General features: G+C 36.5%; 1 protein-coding gene across 1 annotated transcript in view; it reads right to left on the bottom strand.

Annotated features, from left to right (window-relative positions):
• Positions 1-14318, bottom strand: part of FBN2 (fibrillin 2) — a 231966-nt gene that overhangs the window by 120253 nt on the left and 97395 nt on the right. The window lies entirely within an intron of this gene.

Below are 14318 nucleotides of genomic sequence, written 5' to 3'. Positions count from 1 at the left end.
TTTAAGGAACAGAGCTAGCAAAGATCAGTGAATACAGGGAACAATTATAAAAGCCATAAGCATAGATGATTACTGAAAAGTAAACCTGAGCTTTTAGTTTTGTTTTAGATGCATATATATATATACACACACATATATGTTTAAGTGTATCAATAAAAAGCAAAGGAAAAATTATATGCTAATTGTAAATACAAGGAAATAAATTTTAAACCCCACAATTAAAGAATGGTTGACAATGCCTTTCTTAAATTCCTCTATTGCTCTATTCATTCTTTTTTCCCGCCGTTTACTGACAAGTCATTCTTGCCTACAAGCTGTATCATGAAATAACTATATGCCTGTGTCTTCTTGGAAAGTTCTTAATAAAAAAGTTACCAGATTCAGACTTTTCTGAAATAATATCTTCATTAGAGGCTTAACAGTTAGCCACTGAAGGCACAGTGGTACAAATCATAATCTACCAATTCCCCTAGAGAGCTCAGAATTCTAACATGAATTGGTTACATGAGAAGCAAACATATAATGTGGTGAAAGAGTTACCATCAGATTTAATCCAACAAAATGAAACCATATGTGCAAAATTAGGGTCTGCTGCATCCTGTGTTGCTATCTTAGTGCAGGGCATCTTAATAAAACCGAATGTGGATTCAGAAGAGAAAGGAAACTAGAACAGCTATACTCTAATCACCAAATAAACTGATAATCACTTCTAGATAAGGAAGACAAAAAGAAAAAGAGAATAGCACACAGTAAAGCAGCAAGCACTACAAAAGTGAAGGACCAAAACTTTCCTTCTGATCCTCTTATATCCAAAGTTATGACAACAATCAAGGCACTTATGGAGCCCAGGATTGATCCAAATTCTTAAAAATTAGGAATCTTCATTTAGTCCTTAATTTAAGTATTTACTCTTATTTTCAGCCATTTCCTTTCATAATAAAAAACTTCTTTGTGCTCTACTTCCAAATAGCCTCCTGACAACAAAAAGAGTAGAAACTGAAAGATGTTTGACATTTTTCTTTTTTAAGTGGAGAAAAATAACCCTGGAACATAGAAGAACACATGGAATGATATTAAATTTGTGGGTTTTGTGTTAAATATTTTATTTTACAAAAACTCCATGTTTCACAATTCTCCTTAGAATTAAGTAAGAACCTTGAAAAGTTAGCTTCCAAATAATTATATGTAAAAGGTTCCCAGTAAAGTATTTAAGAATTCTATATGAACAATAGGAATATTTTTCATTTATTTTTGGGCTAGGCTCCCCCTCAAATTTTAATAATTAAAAAATTTGGTGTTTTGTTTTTTTTACTGATCAAAAAACCCTGCCTTTCGATGTGCCCAATATTTATTCATCAATTTAAATTTAGCGTTGACATTTATGTTAAGAAGGATACATGCATTTAGCTCTTCTGTAATAATAGTTTTTCAAGACCATACGTCACAATCAGATTTGGAAGTAGTATCTTCACAAATACAAAACATACATTGCCTATGTAGGTACAAACAAGTAAGCCTAATAGGGACACGTCTATTCACAGGAAAAGGCAGTCTTAATGGGAATTTATTTCATTCACGTTCTGCATACCTAATATGCTTCTGTCCATCTCCCCTTGAACTTTTTAAAAAACGTTTATTTATTAGTTTGGAGGCTTTGGTCTGTAATAGAAAAACTGATCCAAACTGACATAAACCAGAAATTTAATAGCTTGCATATCTGGCAGTCCAGAAGTGGCAAGGATTTTAGGGTTGTTTTAAGGCAATGTCTCTTGCTCGGCTTCTCTGAGATCTACTCACCTATCTCTCCTCTGTGCTTTGATGTCATCCTTAAGGCTGACTTCCCTGATGGAAGCAAAATGGTTATAGCAGTCCTAGGCTAGATCTTTGACTGGGACATCTAGTGGAGAAGAGAGGGTGTCTCTTCCAGCGGTTCTCTTCTAAGAGGAGGAGAACTTTTTCCCAGGAGCACCCAGCAAATCTTCCCTTTTCTCCTAATATCCTGAATGAGTCACATGCTAACTCTTTTGAATGATTCCTCTAGCCAGGAAAATGTGCTCATTGACTTAGGCCTGGAGTCCTGAACTAATTACTGCTACAGTTAGTCTACAGTTAGCTTTAGACTAATAAAAAACAATGAAAACAAAAATAAAAGCCAAAAACAGTATGGGTGAATACAACTGAAAATACAGCATAGTTGAACAATGGAAAGTGTACCAGTACGGTTGGGAAACTGATGAAGATAAGCTTAGCCAGTCAGCCATATGCTGAATCCTGAACCCATATGAGAGCTTTCCCAAGAACTTTGGCTTTTTTTCTGAAATGATTTAAGGTGTCTATGAAGAGGTTTAAATTAAACAAGAACATTTCATAAGCAAATCAATATTTCAGAAAGATAATCCTTGTGTTTAATGTAGATAGACAATAAATAGTCCAGTGATAAATGATGAGAGCCTGAAGTAAGCTTTATGATGAGGGAGAGAACTCATATTCAAGAGATTCTAGAGGGAGAATTCAACAGGACTTTGCCACTAGATAAATATCTCAGACTTCTGGCTTGATTGAGAAGGGAGCTAATGGCAGTGTTATTAACAGGAAATGGGATACAGAGGGAAGAACACATTTTGAGGTTTGGTTGAGTTTGGGACATTTTGAACAAGACATGTTGAAGAGAAATAGGCAGAAATTCCAACTCTTCAGCTAAAAATTTGAAACTCAGTAAAAAAAAGTAAGGGGTAAAGATGTATATTTGTGGTTTATCATCGACTCTGCAGATTGCTTTTGAAGTTGTAGCGATAAATGAGATTTCCAAAGAAGACACATAAATGAAAAGAATTGAATTTAAGGAGGGAACTCTGAGAATCACCACCATCCAAGGGAAAGTCAAAGGAAGAGAAGCCAGTACAGGAGACTGGGAGGAAGAATCAGGGAAGGTAAAAGCAAGAGTATGATGACGGGATAGTAAGGAAGAACTCTGTCAAAAAAGACGGAGCTTTAAGTGTGCCATGGGAGGGTAAAGAAAGAGAAGGACTGGAAAGTGTTTGGTAATTTGAAGAAGTGGAATACAGGTTTTTTTTGGTTTTTTTTTTTTTTAAAGGAAAGTAGATCTAAGCAAAACCATCTGACAGATTTCTGACTGCCAAACCACATAACCTCATATTTGTCAACCAACATTTACAACATTCACTGTAACTCTTACTCTAAGCAGAATATAATGAATAATTTGGTAAGTAGTGCTAAGTGTGATCTCAGATATCACTGAATTCTAAGAACATTGCCCTAGAGATTCTGTCAATTCCAATATTTACATGTCATACATAAAAGCAGTCCATGTAACAATTATGTTACAGAGAACTTAGAACAAATAAAATAAGAAATTTTGTTTAAAAAAAGTGCTCATAGAATATTTTCTTTCCATCCCATGCCAAGGAACCACATGTATTTGGCATATTCCATATAACTTTTCTTTTGGTATAGAAAAAAAGTAAATATTATTTCTCTTCTATGTACACTGAATTTTTATTAATATACTATTTGAAACTAGGAAAACTTACGGCTAAATTTTAAATACAATAAGTTGCTATTTCAAGCTTTTATAGGGACAACAGGCATTTTCAAAATGATAAAATAAGTTGTAATGGAAAAGTAATGTTTGCTTTACCCTTTTCAGATATTGAAAGGATAATGTATATCAATTGCACTCAGAATTTCACTGTATCTTTATAAAGAGCTTTATCAAAATATAATAATTGCACGGTAATACAGTCATCCACCTAAAGTACAAAATTCAACAATTTTTGGTATTTACAGGGTTGTACAACTGTCACTACCATTTAATTTTAGAGCAATTTCATTCCTGCCAAAGTAATTCTACCCCATTAGCAGTCACTCTCCCTACCTCCCTCTAAGCCCAAGGCAATAGCTAATCCATAACTAATAGATTTATGACTTATAACAGCTAACCTGTATCTATATATTTGCCTATTCTGGACATTTCATATAAAGGAACCATAAAATATAAGGTCTTTCATGACTGCCTTCTTTCACTTAGCATGATGTTTTCAAAGTTCAACCATGTTGCTGCAAATGTCAAAACTTCATTCCTTTAATTGCTGAATAATATTCTATTGTATGGATATACCACATTTTAGTTATCCATTCATCAGTTGATAGATATTTGAATTCTTTTCAATTTTTGGCTATTACGAGTAAAGCTGCTATGAACATTTGAGTACTACTTTTCTCTGGACATATGATTTCATCTCACATGGTATGCACACCTAGAAGTAAAATGGCTGAGTCATATGATAACTCTATATTTAACTTATTAAGGAACTGCCAAATTGTTTTCCAAAGCAGCTGTAATATTTAACATGCTCACTTGCAATGTATGAGGATTCCAATTTCTCCACATCCTGCCAACACTCATTATTACCTTTTCTATTTTAAGGATGTGAAGTGGTATCACATTATACTCTTGGTTTGCATTTCCCTAATGACTAATAACGTTGAGCACACTTTAACGTGCTTATTGATTGCTTTTATATGTCTTCTTTGGAGAAATATCTATTCAATTACTTTGCCAGTTTTTAATTAAGTTATTTGTCTTTTTAAAATTGAGTTGTAAGAGTTCTTTATATATGTCCCATATCTGATACATGATTTGCATATAAATTTCCATATGAACCTTAGGATCAGATTGTCAATTTCTGCAAAAAAGCCAGTTGGGATTTTGACGGGGACTGTGTTGCATCTATAGATCAGTTTGAGGAATACTGTCATCTTAATATTTAGTCTTCCAATCTGCAAACATGGGATATCTTTCATTTAGATCTTCTTTAACTCCTTTCAACAAGGTTTTATAGTTTTAAGTGTACAAGTCTTTCACTTCCTTTGTTAAATTTGTTCATAAGCATTTATTCTTTTGGTCCTATTGGATGTGGAATACTTTTCTTAGTTTCATTTTCAGAATGTTCACTGCTAATGTATGGAAATACAATTCATTTTTATATGTTGATATTCTATAGCAGCAACCTTGCTGAACTGTTTACTGGGTCTAAATATAGCTTTTTAGAGGATATCTTCTCCACTTTAGTGGATACCTTACTCATTTTAGTTGATCCCTTATCCACTGAATGTGTGTCATCTGCAAATAGTTTTTCTTCCTTTCCAACCTGGATACTTTTTATTTCCTTTTCTTTCCTAACTGCCCTGGCTAGAACCTCCACCACAATGTTGAATAGAAGTTGCGAGAGTGAACATCTATTTTATTCCTGATCTTCAGGGAAGCATTGATTCTTTTGCCAGTTAGTATGATGTTAGCTATAGTTTTTTATATATGTCCTTTATCAGGTTGAGAATGTACCCTTCTATTCCTAACTTATTGATCATTTTTATCATGAAAGGGTGTCAGATTTTTTTCAAATACTTTTCCTGCATATATTGAGATGATCATATGGCTTTTGTCCTTTATTCTACTTATATATTACATTACTTGATTTTCAGATGCTGAACCAACTTGCGTTCCTGGGATAAATCCTAATTGATAATGATGTATAATCATTTTTATATGTGGCTGGATTTAGTGTGCTCATGTTTTCTTGAAGATATTTGCATCTACGTTCATAAGAAATGTTAATGAAAATGCTATTAATTCTTCATAAAACTCTCAATTTTCTCTCTTTAAATCAAATAAATAGATTTAAATTCAGCATCTACCATTCATTCATGAACTCATTAAGTAATTGCTGATTAAAGTCCTTTGTCATATAACATGTATCAGCCATACATAATCTCTAACCATCATGAATTTATAATTTATTAAGTAGGTAAATTTAAAACAAGGCATGATATGATTGATTCCACCATATAAGATTAACAATATGCTACTTCAATTTAATTATGAGAAACAGGAAAAGTTCTTGGAGGACATAGTAGTTGATAAAAGACCCTAAAGAATGGGGCAGAATTTAAACAGGCAGAGAAGATGGGAAAAACTATAAGCCAAAAACTATGGATGAGGAATGAAGACTTTCCCATGAGCTGCGGGTATTTATAAGGAGAAGAAGATACAACTAGAAGGTTAGAATGACATTCTCAGGAATCTTCTCTTGCTCTGTAGCAACGAGGAGCAACTGAATCACTAAGCAGGAGAAAGGGAATAAGAATATTACTTTTGGGGGACTTCCTTGGTGGTCCAGTGGTTAAGAATCTGCCTTCCAATGCAGGAGATGCGGGTTCGATTCCTGATTGGGGAACTAAGATCCTACATGCTGTGGGGCAACTAAGCCTGCATACTGCAGCTACTGAGCCTGTGCACCACAACTAGAGAGCCCGTATGCCGCAACTAGAGAAGCCTGTGTGCCACAATGAAGAGCCCACATGCCACAACAAAGACCCAGCACAGCCAAAAAGAAAAAAAAAATGGATTATTACTTTTGGCAATGCTTTGTGCCAGTGTTGATAAAGAAGAACAGTGCTAGGGTAAAAATGGGGTCAGAGGCAGATATGGTCTAAGCTCCAGTTAATGAGGGTGGGACTAGGAGAAGAAAGAATAAATGAAAGGGAGACCTTCAAGATGGCAGAGGAGTAAGACATGGAGATCACCTTCTTCCCCACAAATATATCAGAAATACATCTACATGTGGAACAACTTCTACAGAACACCTATTGAATGCTGGCAGAAGACCTCAGACTTCCCAAAAGCCATGTGAATGACAAGGTCTTGGTGCCCCGGCCGGATGTCAGGCCTGTGCCTCTGAGGTGGGAGAGCCGAGTTCAGGACTTTGGTCCAGCAGAGACCTCCCAGCTCCACATAATATCAAACGGCGAAAGCTCTCCCAGAGATCTCCATCTCAACACAAAGACCCAGCTCCACTCAATGACCAGCAAGCTTCAGTACTGGACACCCTATGCCAAACAACTAGTAAGGCAGGAACACAACCCCACTCATTAGCAGAGAGGCTGCCTAAAATCATAATAAAGTCACAGACACCCCAAAACACACCACCGTACACGGCCCTACCCACCCGAAAGACAAGATCCAGCCTCATCCACCAGAACACAGGCACTAGTCCCCTCCACCAGGAAGCCTACACAACCCACTGAACCAACCATAGCCACCAAGGGCAGACAGCAAAAACAACGGGAACTCCAAACCTGCAGCCTGCGAAAAGGAGACCCCAAACAAGACAGAGAAACACACAGCAGATGAAGGAGCAAGGTAAAAAGCCACCAGACCTAACAAATGAAGAGGAAATAGGCAGTCTACCTGAAAAAGAATTCAGAATAATGATAGTAAAGGTGATCCAAAATCTTGGAAATAGAATAGAGAAAATACAAGAAACATTTAACAAGGACCTAGAAGAACTAAAGATGAAACAAGCAACGACGAACAACACAATAAATGAAATGAAAAATACTCTAGATGGGATCAATAGCAGAATAACTGAGGCAGAAGAACGGATAAGTGACCTGGAAGATAAAATAGTGGAAATAACTACTGCAGAGCAGAATAAAGAAAAAAGAATGAAAAGAACTGAGGACAGTCTCAGAGACCTCTGGGACAACATTAAACGCACCAACATTCAAATTATAGGGGTTCCAGAAGAAGCAGAGAAAAAGAAAGGGACTGAGAAAATATTTGAAGAAATTATAGTTGAAAACTTCCCTAATATGGGAAAGGAAATAGTCAATCAAGTCCAGGGCTTCCTAGAGTCCTGAGAGTCCCATACAGGATAAAACCAAGGAGAAACATGCCAAGACACATATTAATCAAGCTATCAAAAATTAAATACAAAGAAAAAAATATTAAAAGCAGCAAGGGAAAAACAACAAATAACATACAAGGGAATACCCATAAGGTTAACAGCTGATGTTCAGCAGAAACTCTGCAAGCCAGAAGGGAGTGGCAGGACATACTTAAAGTGATGAAAGGGAAAAACCTATAAACAAGATTACTCTACCCTGCAAGGATCTCATTCAGATTCAGTGGAGAAATTAAAACCTTTACAGACAAGAAAAAGCTAACAGAATTCAGCACCACCAAACCAGCTTTACAACAAATGCTAAAGGAATTTTTCTAGGCAGGAAACACAAGAGAAGGAAAAGACCTACAAAAACAAACCCAAAACAATTAAGAAAATGGTAATAGGAACATACATATCGATAATTACCTTAAATGTAAATGCATTAAATGCTCCAACCAAAAGACACAGACTGGCTGAATGGATACAAAAACAAGACCCATATATATGCTGTCTACAAGAGACCCACTTCAGACCTAGGGACACATACAGACTGAAAGTGAGGGGATGGAAAAAGGTATTCCATGCAAATGAAAACAAAAAAAGCTGGAGTAGCAATTCTCATATCAGACAAAATAGACTTTAAAATAGAGACTATTACAAGAGACAAAGGAGGACACTACATAATGATCAAGGGATACATAAATAATGCACTACATAATAATCAAGGGATCAAGAAGAATACATAATAATTGTAAATATTTATGCACCCAACATAGGAGCACCTGAGTACATAAGGCAAATGCCAATACCCATAAAAGGGGAAATTAACAGCAACACAATCCTAGTAGGGGACTTTAACACCCCACTTTCACCAGCGGACTGATCATCCAAAATGAAAATAAATAAGCCAACACAAGTTTTAAACAATACATTAAACAAAATGGACTTAATTGATATTTATAGGACATTCCATCCCAAAACAACAGAATACACTTTCTTCTCATGTTCTCATGAAACATTCTGCAGGATAGACCATATCTTGGGTCACAAATCAAGCCTTGGTAAATTTAAGAAAACTGAAATCATATCAAGTATCTTTTCTGACCACAACGCTATAAGACTAGATATCAATTACAGGAAAAAAAACTGTTAAAAATACAAACACATGGAGGCTAAACAATACATGACCAAGAGACCACTGTAGAAATCAAAGAGGAAATCAAAAAACTACCTAGAAACAAATGACAGTGAAAACACGACGATGCAAAACCTATGGGATGCTGCAAAAGCAGTTCTAAGAGGGAATTTTAGCAATACAATCCTACCTCAAGAAACAAGAAAATTCTCAAGTAAACAACCTAACCTTAAACCTAAAGCAATTGGAGAAAGAAGAACAAAAAAAACCCAAAGTTAGCAGAAGGAAAGAAATCATAATGATCAGATCAGAAATCAATGAAAAAGAAATGAAGGAAATAATAGCAATGATCAATAAACTAAGAGTTGGGTCTTTGAGAGGATAATCAAAATTGATAAACCATTAGCCAGACTCATCAAGAAAAACAGGGAGAAGACTCAAATCAATAGAATTAGAAATGAAAAAGGAGAAGTAACAACTGACACTGCAGAAATACAAAGGATCATGAGAGATTACTACAAGCAACTCTATGCCAATAAAATGGACAACCTGGAAGAAATGGACAAATTCTTAAAAAAGCACAACCTTCCGAGACTGAAACAGGAAGAAATAGAAAATATAAACAGACCAATCACAAGCACTGAAATTGAGACTGCTATTAAAAATCTTCCAAAAGCCCTGGACGAGATGGCTCACAGGCAAATTCTATCAAACGTTTAGAGAAGAGCTAACATCTATCCTTCTCAAACTCTTCAAAAACTTAGGGGAGGGAGGAACACTCCCAAACTCATTCTACAAAGCCACCATCACCCTGATACCAAAACCAGACAAAGATGTCACAAAGAAAGAAAAGTACAGGCCAATATCATTGATGAACATAGATGCAAAAATCCTCAACAAAATACTAGCAAACAGAATCCAACAGCACATTAAAATGATCATACACCATGATCAAGGGGGTTAATCCCAGGAATGCAAGGATTCTTCAATATATGCAAATCAATCAATGTGATACACCATGTTAACAAATTGAAGGAGAAAAACCATATGATATCCCCAATAGATGGAGAAAAAGCTTTCAACAAAATTCAACACCCATTTATGATAAAAAACCTCTAGAAAGTAGGCATAGAGGGAACTTACCTCAACATAATAAAGACCATATATGACAAACCCACAGCCAACATTGTTCTCAAAGGTGAAAACCTGAAACCATTTCCATTAAGATCAGGACCAAGATAAGGCTGTCCACTCTCACCACTATTATTCAACAGAGTTTTGGAAGTTTTAGCCACAGCAATCAGAGAAGAAAAAGGCATCCAAATCGGAAAAGAAGAGTTAAAGCCGTCACTGTTTGCAGATGACATGATACTATATATAGACAATCCTAAAGATGCTACCAGAAAACTACTAGAGCTAATCAATGAATTTGGTAAAGTAGCAGGATACAAAATTAATGAACAGAAATCTCTTGAATTCCTATACACTAATGATGAAAAATCCAAAAGAGATATTAAAGAAACACTCCCATTTACCATTGCAACAAAAAGAATAAAATACCTAGGAATCAACCTAAGGAGACAAAAGACCTGTATGCAGAAAACTATAAGACACTGATGAAACAAATTAAAGATGATACAAACAGATGGAGAGATATACCATGTTCTTGGATTGGAAGAATCAAGATTTTGAAAATGACTGTACTACCCAAAGCAATCTACAGATTCAGTGCAATCTCTATCAAACTACCAATGATATTTTTCACAGAACTAGAACAAAAAATTTCACAATTTGTATGGAAACACAAAAGACCCCAAAGAGACAAAGCAATCTTGAGAAAGAAAAATGAGCTGGAGGAATCAGGCTCTCTGACTTTAGACTATACTACAAAGGTACAGTAATCAAAACAGTATGGTACTGTCACAAAAACAGAAATATAGATCAATGGAACAGGATAGAAACCCCAGAGATAAACCCATGCACATATGGTCACTTTATTTTTGATAAAGAAGGCAAGAATATACAATGGAGGAAAGACAGCCTCTTCAGTAAGTGGTGCTTGGAAAACTGGATGGCTACATGTGAAAGAATGAAATTATAACACTCCCTAATGCCATACACAAAAATAAACTCAAAATGAATTAAAGACCTAAATGTAAGACCAGACACTATAAAACTCTTAGAGGAAAACATAGGCAGACATAAATCACAGTAAGATCATTTTTGAGCCACGTCCCAGAGAAATGGAAATAAAAACAAAAATAAACAAATGGGGCCTAATGAAACTTAAAAGCTTTTGCACAGCAAAGGAAACCATAAACAAGACCAAAAGACAACCCTCAGACTGGGAGAAAATATCTGCAAACAAAGCAACTGACAAAGGATTAATCTCCAAAATATACAAGCAGCTCATGAAGCTCAATATCAAAAAAACAAACAACCCAATCCAAAAATGGGCAGAAGACCTAAATACACATTTCTCCAAAGAAGATATACAGATTGCCAACAAACACATGAAAGGATGCTCAACATCATTAATCATTAGAGAAATGCAAATCAAAACTACCATGAGGTATCACCTCACACCAGTCAGAATGGCCATCATCAAAAAATCTAGAAACAATAAATGCTGGAGAGGGTGTGGAGAAAAGGGAACCCTCTTGCACTGTTGGTGGGAATGTAAATTGATACAGCCGCTATGGAGAACAGTACGGAGCTTCCGTAAAAAACTAAAAATAGAACTACCATACGACCCCGCAATCCCACTGCTGGGCATATACCCTAAGAAAACCATAATTCAAAAAGAGTCATGTACCACAATGTTCATTGCAGCTCTATTTACAATAGCCAGGACATGGAAGCAACCTAAGTGTCCATCGACAGATGAATGGATAAAGAAGATGTGGCACATATATACAATGGAATATTACTCAGCCAAAAAAAGAAACGAAATTGAGTTATTTGTAGTGAGGTGGATGGACCTAGAGTCTGTCATACGGAATGAAGTAAGTCAGAAAGAGAAAAACAAATACCATATGCTAACACATATATATGGAACCTAAAAAAGAAAAAAAATGGTTTTGAAGAACCTAGGGGCAGGACAGGAATAAAGACACAAACGTACAGACGGACTTGAGGACACAGGAGGGGGAAGTGTAAGCTGTTACGAAGTGAGAGAGTGGCATGTACTTATATATACTACCATATGTAAAATAGATAGCTAGTGGGAAGCAGCCGCATAGCACAGGGAGATCAGCTCCGTGCTTTGTGACCACCTGTGGGGGTGGGATAGGGAGGGTGGGAGGGAGACGTAAGAGGCAGGAGATATGGGTATGTATGTATATGTATAACTGGTTCACTTTGTTACAAAGCAGAAACTAACACACCATTGTAAAGCAATTATACTCCAATAAAAATGTTTAAAAAAAAGAAAGAATAAATGAAATGAATATAGATCCTGAAATCAAAGCGAGCGTATGGGAAAGGAACAATAAGGCTTCATTACTGAGCTAATATTAATAAAGTTAGTGAAGTAAAGAAACTATATTTTTGGCAAAGTTGATGGTTTCAGCATTAACATTTCAAGCTAATAATATGTAGAAAGCAGCTGAAAATTCAGGCTAAATCTTTAGAAAGTTATTGGCATCTATCTATGGATAAAGACAGTTGAAACCATCAATGTGAATATAATCAGTGAGATGAGAATATAAAGGAAAGAGAAGAGAACATAAGAGAGGGTGTTAAAGATAGTTACAAAGGAGGTATATTCACTTGAAGGAAGAAAATCAAGCGAGAATAAAGAAGAAGTAAAAAGGTCACCAGAATTATTGAAAGGCTATTTAAATTTTAATCAAGTCAAGTGTGGTAGGTAGAATAATAGCCCACCAATGACATCAGAGCCCCAATCCTGGAGACCTGTGAATATGTTAGTTTACATGACAAAGGGGAATTAAGATTATTAATTGATTGGTCCTGCAATGGGGAGAGGACTGTGGATTATCTCGTCCTGGCTGCAACATAATCAAAGGTCCATTTGAACGGAAGAGGGTGGCAGAAATGTCAGATTCAGTGAGAGGTTTGAAGATGTCACACTGCTAGATTTGAAGATAATGGAGGCCACTAGCCAAGGTATGAGGTCAGCTTCCAGAAGCTGGAAAAGTCAAGACAATGGATTCCCCTCTAGGAACTCCAGAAGAAATGCAGTCCTGTCACCACCTTGATTTCAGCCCAGTGAGATCCATTTTAAACTTCTGATCTCCAGAATGTAAGATAATAAATCCGTGTTGTTTTAAGCCACTAAGTTTATAGCAATATGTTACAGCAGTGATAGGAAACTAATACACCAAGGAATTATATTTAAGAAGAAACAGGGTAATCAAGAATAGCGAATGCTATGAGGGATTCAAGAGAATAAAGGTAATTTTACGAAAGGATAAGAAACAGGTGCTAAGGAACTTAAGATTGCTGGTACAAACTAAGCTTTTAGGCGACTGTAGTGAAGAAAGTCAGAAAAAAATGGTATAGTGAGATGTGACCAAAGAGATGGAGGAGAGAGCTTTTGTGTTAATGTGGTTTAGGATGGCCTTGATTGTAGGTAAAGAGTAAGAGTCAGGGGTTTCCCTGGTGGCGCGGTGGTTGAGAGTCCGCCTGCCGATTCAGGGGACACGGGTGTGTGCCCCGGTCCTGGAGGATCCCACATGCCGCAGAGCGGCTGGGCCCGTGAGCCATGGCCGCTGAGCCTGCGCGTCCAGAGCCTGTGCTCCGCAGCGGGAGAGGCCCCAACAGTGAGAGGCCCGCGTACCGCAAAAAAAAAAAAAAAAAAAAAAAAGGGTAAGAGTCAGGAAAGAGAAGAGATGCAAGCTAGAAAATGAATTTATTAATAGCAAGAGTTAAAAGGAGTCTAGAAAGGTGATGGAATTAAGCATGGAGCTAGAACATTCTACTCTGGAAAGATGGGAAGACACTTCATCAAAGGCAGAGAAAATGGAAAATGAGGATGTAGTAATAAAGGGAATCTGAGGTTGAATAAGTTCATGTCAAATAGCTTCAGTCTATAGAATAAAATAGAGCACAGATGTTACAAAACTTTAATGTGCATAAGAATCACCTGGACAGCTTATTAATCATGCAGACTTTAACTTCTAGTCAGGATTTGTTGGTACTCCCCTTCTGCTCCAAACACGGAACAATGACAAATAATATACAAAAAAGACAAAACAAAAAGAGCCAGCTGGTTTCAAAATACAAGATGAAAATTTCCTTGGACCAGAAATAGAATTGCTAAGCTGTAACTACAGCTGAAACCAGGGGTTTGCTGGACTCCTTCCCCAGAAGCTGGCTGTGATGGGCAGGAGATCAGAATTATCCCTGATGACAATACGGTGTGATAAATACTAAAGCAGGAGTAGTGCAGGGTGACAAGGGAATGCAGAGGCGAA

The sequence above is a fragment of the Orcinus orca genome, chromosome 3, assembly GCF_937001465.1.
Source record: "Orcinus orca chromosome 3, mOrcOrc1.1, whole genome shotgun sequence".
Lineage (NCBI taxonomy): Eukaryota > Metazoa > Chordata > Mammalia > Artiodactyla > Delphinidae > Orcinus > Orcinus orca.
The sequence above is the reverse complement of the archived record's forward strand: the minus strand, read 5'-3'. Positions and strand labels throughout refer to the sequence as shown.